General features: G+C 46.9%; 1 protein-coding gene across 4 annotated transcripts in view; it reads left to right on the top strand.

The window, feature by feature from the left end:
* The first annotated feature begins 6604 nt into the window (after positions 1-6604).
* RASSF4 (Ras association domain family member 4) overlaps positions 6605-7796 on the top strand; it is a 33850-nt gene continuing 32658 nt past the window's right edge. For 3 of the 4 annotated variants that reach the window (XM_061405741.1, XM_061405738.1, XM_061405740.1), the window contains exon 1: positions 6605-6713. The gene's annotated coding sequence lies outside the window, so the exon portion shown is untranslated. The remainder of the gene's footprint in view (positions 6714-7796) is intronic. The other variant, XM_061405739.1, reaches the window with a different exon arrangement.

Genomic DNA, 7796 nt, shown 5'->3' with positions numbered 1-7796 from the left:
TAACACACACACACATCCTTTCTTAAACAGTCAGCTCCTTAGTTTACAAAGTTTGAGAAGGAAGCTTGGGAATGGGCAGCTCTGTCACACCAGAGGCGAAACAGAGGTGGCTTTGATAGCAGGTTCAGAGGTAAGGTCAATTCAGCTGAAACATCTTTTTAAACCCAGGGTTAACAGGTCAAGTCTGGCCAACTTGCCCCTTCCCCGCTGGGGATGTTTTCCATTCCTCAGGAAGCTGCGTGCTTAGAAGACAAGGTAGTCGAGGCCACTCTTCCCTCCAGACACAGAAGCAGCCACATTCTCTCTGCCGGGGAGTCTCCCCAAAGTGCCTGAGGAGGATCACTTTGAAATTCACAGCCCAGGAGCTGGACAAACGGCCCTTGTTTGTCAAATGCTCTATTTTTCATCTGGAAGATCTCGGCTTCCTTTGGCTGCTTAATATCCTGGCTTGACGGAAGGTCCTGACACTCCTTAGTTCTCAGCCTTGAGTATCAGTCAGTATTTTGTTATTCATAGAGATGCTGGCTCCCAAGCAACACAGACTCTCTGTGGAGGGAAATCCTTAATTAAGACGTTCTCCTTTGAAACGCATTGTCTGGTAAATCCTCCTGCCCTTATACTCTGTCATGTCCAGCCATTGTGTTCAGTAAACAGTCTTGCTTTTTGTTAAATGAATCAAAATATTAAACAACTTCAAGTCATTTTCTATTATTAAAATTATAGTTACAATGAAAATGCAGTTTGTCTAGGAGTTTTGCTTTGCAAGTTATTTTCATCCTATTGTTAAGATCTTATTAACTCCTGATCATTACAATATCCATTCATAATAATCAGCTTTCTAGCAACCCCATATTGTCAGCATCCTCCAGAGGCACGTAGACGGTGGAAGAACGTATGAGATGTGGGTGAGTGGGGAGGTGACACAGGTCTGGGGGAGGCATGGGGAGGCAGGGAGAATCCAAGGACACGTGGAGAGATGTCCCTTCCCTAACTTTCTGATTTGTACTGTTGGATGAACCAAAAAAAAAAAAAAGTCTGCATGTCCAGTGTCAGGAAGAGAGGGAGGAGAGTGTGAAGAGAAAGGTCGTAACTGATCAGCCAACCAGACCTGAGTATGCTCTCTGCCTAGAGATGTTCATGCCATCCTTGTCCTCACATATGTTTTCGAGCGGTTCTGGGTACATTTACATCCTCTTCTTGGGGCCAAGTGGAGAAAGGGCTTGAGCTAAGCAGTTATTTTTCCCCAAAGGAAATTTCAGCAGCAATCTTGAGCAATTAATATATCACCTTTTAAAGCAAACTCTCATCCTTCTAAGAAACCCAGTGTCTAACACTTACTAGATCTGTAGCATGGGATGTTTTTCCAAAGCCTAACTTAAAGGACAAATAATATGTTAAGTGTGTGTGCCCATTTAAGGAGAAAGAAGGCTCTCACATGGCAAAATCATTGAAATTCCTGTCCATCTGTAGAATAAATTCTCATTCTCAGCCTGCCTCTGGAATGGGTTGCAGAGTTCCATATATTAACCTGAAGTTATTACTCATATGCTAACAAATGGAGTTAATGAAAACTATTTCATATAGGAAAGAAATGTAGATGGTATACAAATTATCTGAGACATTGTCTGAAAACTGGCAAATCCTGCTGCACATTAATGGGATGACGTTGCTACTCAAGGATTCGACCAACGGAATAGTACAAGAAGTATCCAGTAAGTGGAATCATCCTGCTAATGGGTTCAATGAAACAGAACCCACTAAAGTAAAGAAAATCTACCTGAAACTAGATATTACTGATCTCAATCAAGTACAATCATCCAGTTGTTTTCCAAAGATATGCATTCAAAATCTGCAGAATTTTTGAAAACTTGCTTTAAAAACTCACTTGTCCAGAATCTTCTGTCAGAGAACGTAAAAGGGAAAAATCATACAAAGTCACCCACAAAAAGCCTTAGGAAATTACCCAGTAATTTTAATTCAAACTCCACTTTACTGTTTTAAAAGAATGGCCTTGACAATCATCTTCATTGTTAATATTTATGTTAAATATTTTCTTTTTTGATATGCCAAAATAAAGTCTATTTTCTTTCAAGACTCAAAGAAATCTAAACTGAATCTTAACAGCATGTGATTATACCCAGGCATTTTCATGACTTGCCTCTAAAAACACCAGAGGGAAGAAGGTAATTGCTCCACCTTCTTGGAATGGTGCCAAGAAGCTTCAAGGAAAGCCAAGCAGAGTGCACTGCCCCAGGAGCAGCCTTATCTGATGCAAGAAATCACATGTGTTTGATCAGACTTGGGCTCCTTTATGTTTCCACACTTACAAGTCAAACGTAAGTTTATTCTCTGTGGCTCCTTCTTGGCTAAAAATGTTGGGTTGTGAGTGCTTCCCTCCAACACTTTATGGATCTTACAAGTCAGTCTGGACTGTTCACAAAATAAAGATTTTTTTCCCTAACGATTTTCTGAAGCAGGAATGCTATAAAAAATGAGACTGCCCAAGATAACAGGATAATGCCCTATTTCCTTATTGACTCCCAAAGGCCCCCTTTATTGGGACAATTCCCTGGGGGAAGAAGTCTTCCAGAAAATTCTGTGGCCCCTGCTTCCCTGAGCCCAATCTTCCAATAGAGGTACATGCTTATTCGCTCAGTTTCTTCACCCACTGAGTCATCAGGGAAGCCCCCTACAGAGGCAGATATTGTTCTACTCTCGTTCTCTGGGGGCACAAATACGACCATCAGGGCAATTAGGAGGCAGACTCAGATTCTACGACTTTACTCACTCTGTCCCCTTGGATGGGGTAATGAGCCTCCTTATGTGTGTTTTCTTACCTGAATTTGACAGTCAGGAAAAAAAAAATCAATCCTATACCAAATGTTGATTAAACACCTTCACATTACAGGCAGAGTTAGCATCTAAGGAAACAGATAAGATCTCCCTCTCAAGGATCTCCTGATAAAGACATGAAATGCACAGCATGCCAGAGAGTAGTGTGTGCAGGCCAGGGACTGGCCTTCTGGACAGTGGGCAAGGGAAGGCTGCAGAGAGGAGCAGCTGTGTGTAAAACCTGAAGGAGGCGAAGGAGCGAGTCCTGCAGATACGTGGGAGAAGAGCCTGCCAGGCTGCGGGAACAGCAAGGGCAACTCCACGAGGTGGGAGTGGGCCTGGTATGTGGGAAGGAGAACAGAGACAGGGAGGGGAAGTGGGAGGAGACGAGGTCAGAGAGGCAATAAAAAGGGCACGGTCATCCAGGGAAAGCGAGCAAACCACAGCCCAGGGGCCACATGTGGCCTGCCTTCTGTTTTGTTAACAGTTTTACTGGAACTTCACCAATGTCCTTGGATTTGCCTGCTATCTATGGATACTTCCAAACCACGACAGCAGAATTAAGTAGTTGTGACAGAGATCACTTAGCCCACAAAGCCTAAAATATTGAATATCTGGCCCTTTACAGAAAAGACTTGCCAACCTGGGGCTTAAACAAATAGTAGTTTATCTGGGGGCCTTTCCTGGTGGCTCAGAAAGAAAAGAATCCTCCTGGAAGTCTAGAGGCAGCAGTGAAGGCATTGCACAGCAACTCCGTAATGTTGCTAAAGGCCCAGACTCCTTTTCTCTTTGTGCTGCTCCAGCTTTAGTATGTGGGCATGTTGTATCATAACCTCAAAATGGTTGCTAATGTTCCAGACATTACACATTATCCACATTTGAGACAGAAGGGCAGGGAAAAGAGGAATCTATCTGCTCCTTCTGTCACGGAAGCAAAAGTTGTCTTCACCCTCCAGCAGTTTTCCCTATCTCTTAGCCCAAAAGTGGGTCACATGACCACTTATAGCTTCAAAGGGAGCTGAGGAAACTACGTAAAAGGTTGTCGAGACTGACTTAGTAACTTTCAACCTTTTTTACTGAGGCCCACAGTGAGAAATGTATTTTATAGAACAGCCTAATACACCGAAATGAATCACAAGGTGAACAAACTTTGTAAGACACAGCTTTCATTGACTGTGTGCTATGCATTGATACTTTCTATTTTTAAACACTAGTCAAATCGCGTACTAACTTAATTTCATGGCACACTGTTCAGCTGTAAGTACAGCATGAAAAACACAAATGGTCATGACCCAATACTAGGGAGCGGGACTCTGCTGCCCCAAACACGTCGCTCACTCCTGCTCTCTCCCCTCTCGCTCCGTCTACCTCTCGACTCTTTTTGAAGCACTGTTGATTCACGATGTTAGTTTCTGGCTTACAGCAACGTGATTCGGTCATATTCCTTTTTCTTGTCCTTCTCCACTAGGGCTTGTCACCGGATATTGGATGTAGTTCTCTGTGCTCCACAGCAGGACCTTGATGTTATGCAGGATAGAGTAGTTGTGTAGCTGCTAATCCCAGACTCCCAGTTTATCCCTCCCCTGTCCCCCTTCCCCTTTGGCAAGCACAAGCCTGTTCTCTACGTCTGTGGGTCTGTTTCTGTTTAGCAGATAAGTTCATTTGCGTCACCGTTTGGATTCTACATATAAGTGATATCATAGGACATCTGCCTTTCTCTTTCTGATTTATATCTCTTAGTATGATAATCTCTAGGTCCACCCATGTAACTGCAAATGGCATTATTTCATTCTTTTTTATGACCAATATTCCATTGTATGTATTTACCACATCTTCTTTGTCTATCCATCCGTCAATGATGTTTAGGCTGTTTCCAAGTCTTGGCTATTGTAAATGGTGCTGCTATGAACACTGGGGTCCGTGTATCTTTTTGATATGCCAAGGAGTGGGATTGCTGGATCATATGGCAACTCTATTTTTAGTTTTTTGACAAACCTCCTTACCGTTCTCCATAGTGGCTGCATGAATTTTCCTTTCTTTTCCTTTCTTCTCCTCTTTCTTTTTTCCAAAGCAGAGAGTGGGTACTGGGTTGGCACCTAAGAGTCTACACAACACCCACCATGAGTGATCTGGGGGCCAGATACAGACGGCACTGGTGAGCACTGAGGGAAAAGGTGACTGTCCTTCTGAAGCTCCTTGAGGATGGACCCTTGTGTTCTATGTAAAACGTGGTTAGTAACAACCACTCCCAGGGAGGTTGCAGGAGTTGGGTGGGATCCCCACGGTAAGGCCCCTAGAGAGTGCCTGGCACACAGTGGGAGTGAAGGACACATCAAGCTGTTCCTTAAAACCAGTCATCACTCCAGTCCTGGCCCTGAAGATAGCGTCAGCTTGATCAGCACTCGCGAGTGCTGGAAAGCCCCAGGGAAATTGTATTTTACCTAGGTGCTCTGTCCACTTATCCTATTGGGCATGAATGAATGCTCAGAGGTTGAGGGCTACGTTGAATTTTACTTACTGTTTGAAAAGATTTTTTTAAAAAAAAAACTACTTCTGAAGCGCCCAATTATTGTCCTCAGCTTTGGTGATCAGACCTTTGGGCTCTGCAGGAACAGAGGTCCCTGACCACAGGGGTGTCCTGAATTGGCAGAGGATGGGCTACTCTTCATGAAATCGTGCAAAGACAGAGCTGAAAGATCCTTGGCCTGGTCATCTTTAGCTCCCTGATTTTTACAGATGGGGGAACTGAAGCCCAGAGCCATTGCAACAGGGCGAGGTTATGCAGGAAGTCGATGGTAGAGCCCAATCTCTTTACCCCATATCCAGCAGCCCTAACAACAAGGATTAGTACAGCCTCCCTCAAATGGGGTCCAGAGGCTCATAGACTCAAATCCCAGGCTGATTTTTGCCTATGTGGGAACCTGCATTTTTCTAAAAGGTCCATATCACATTCTAAACTGGCCATATGACTCTAAAAATATTAGGAACCACAGATTGAGAAGAAAGTAAAATGATTCATGCTGGGGGGAGGGAAGGGGAAGTCCCAAGGTCAGGGTTGGGATGGAGGTATGAAACAGAAATCGGAATTGTTTTTGTCAACCCCTTCTCCATCCCTTCCACCCCCACACCCCAGAATTACTGAACTATTCGAGTTGCCCAAAAGGCCGTGGTCACTCTGCCCCCGCGCAGATAAATTCTCCTGCAGCAGGCGGGGTAACTGGCAGGGAAGTTGTCTCCTCTTCATCATCTGAGGATCTGATTTCTTAAAGGCGGTGAAGCTCTGAGAGGCAACGCCAACCCTGCAGCCGAACTACAGACGGGTGGCCCTTGAGCAAAAGCTAACATCGTTCGGGTTCTACTGATAACCTCCTCTCTCATGACAGGCACACTAGGAATTGCGGGGCTTGCACAGCGACCTTTGTTGGAAACCCGAGTGTCTATTCCAGCAGGGTTCCTGAGCTTGGCCCGCATGCTTGATCCTGCCGACCCAGTCGGGGCTGCTTCCTTCTTGAGTCTCCCTAAGGCGCCCTCGGGGTGGTCCCGGGACAGCCCACACAGCCGATGCCCAAACCTTCCCCGAGTCCCCTCGGCACCTCCCCTACCTTCCCGGGTGTGCCAGAGGCTGGGCGGGTCCGTCAAGGTGACGTGATGCCATTGGCCAGAGCTGGGCGAGAGGCGGGGAGGGGCGGGAAGAGCCTGGGGGCGGGGCGGAAAGGGAGTAACGGGGCTGTGCCATTGGCCGGAGCGAGGCGAGGGGCGGGGAGGGGCGGGCCTGACGCTCCAAGTCCTGGAAGACGGGCAGTAGGCGCTGCGGAGGCATCTCGGGTGACTGCGAGGGCAAGGCACCGGCAGCGGGTTCTGCACTGCGCGATGAGTGGTCGGTGAGTGATGCATGGGGCGTCCGCGGAGCTCCGACCTCCCTCCACCGCGCGAGCCCAGGACCTTCCCCAGCCAGGGGCTCTGGAGTCTAGGCACTTGTGGCTGCTTCGTGCTAAGTCCCCTCCCTCTGCCAGCCTGGCACTTTCTGGGCCTCGGGCCCAACGCTGAGAGTGGGCACTGCGCCAGGCACCTGCTCCAATGAGAGGACACTTAAGGAGCAAGAACCTGAGCGAAGCAGGTGCGCGCGGCCGCCGGCTACACCTTTGCCCACCTTGTTTCATCTTGGCCAATATCCTGGCAGCATTGATCTTAGAACCGGGGGGAGAGGCTGGAAGTGCCTCAGCCACAACCCTCAGATTTCATGAATGGAAGACCACGAACACCGAGATAATAGCAGCAGTAGGGCCTCACAATCGCTATTTACAGAGGATTTGCCTTGTTGTCAGACCTGTGCTAAGAGTTTTAGCACAATATGTCTCTCACACTTCCCACAGCCTTGATACTTTCAGTGTCCTCATCTTCAGATGAGAAAACTGAAGCTTGAAAAGTTACAGAGTTGTCTGGTTTTACCCGGATGAGTCAGGGATAGGGTCAGAATTTTTAGCCAGGGCTTATTATGCCAGATTTCTTTCATTTCCCCCAATGACTTCAGCACCCTGTTTGCACCGTGCTCCTGACTGTCCTGCACTTCCCACTCTGGACAGATGCCTTTTTTTTATTAATCTGTCGCAGCCCTGGGGGAGGGCTGTGTGTGACCTCTCGCACCAGGGTTAGTCCTAGGCCAGTGACAGTGTTTGCTTAAAACACTGAAAAAGCTTTAATAACCCACTTCACAGAGGAATTAAGTACGGTCATAACAGGTGAGGGCTGGGAGTCTGGAATTTGTGCCCAGAAATGGGGAAGGACAGGGCAGCCTGGCACGCTGCAGTCCATGGGCTGCAGAGTGGGACATGACTTAGTGACTGAACAGCAAGTTGGACTCCAAAGCCGTGCACTTACACTTGCAAGAAGGACCCTCACAGGCTTCTCTGTTCTTTAACTGCTCACGGCACAATCAAGATTTGTTGGCAGAAGCCATGAGTAAA

Source organism: Bos javanicus, chromosome 28, assembly GCF_032452875.1.
Source record: "Bos javanicus breed banteng chromosome 28, ARS-OSU_banteng_1.0, whole genome shotgun sequence".
Classification (NCBI taxonomy): Eukaryota; Metazoa; Chordata; class Mammalia; order Artiodactyla; family Bovidae; genus Bos; species Bos javanicus.
Note: the sequence above shows the minus strand (reverse complement) of the source record. Positions and strands in the feature narration are given on the sequence as shown.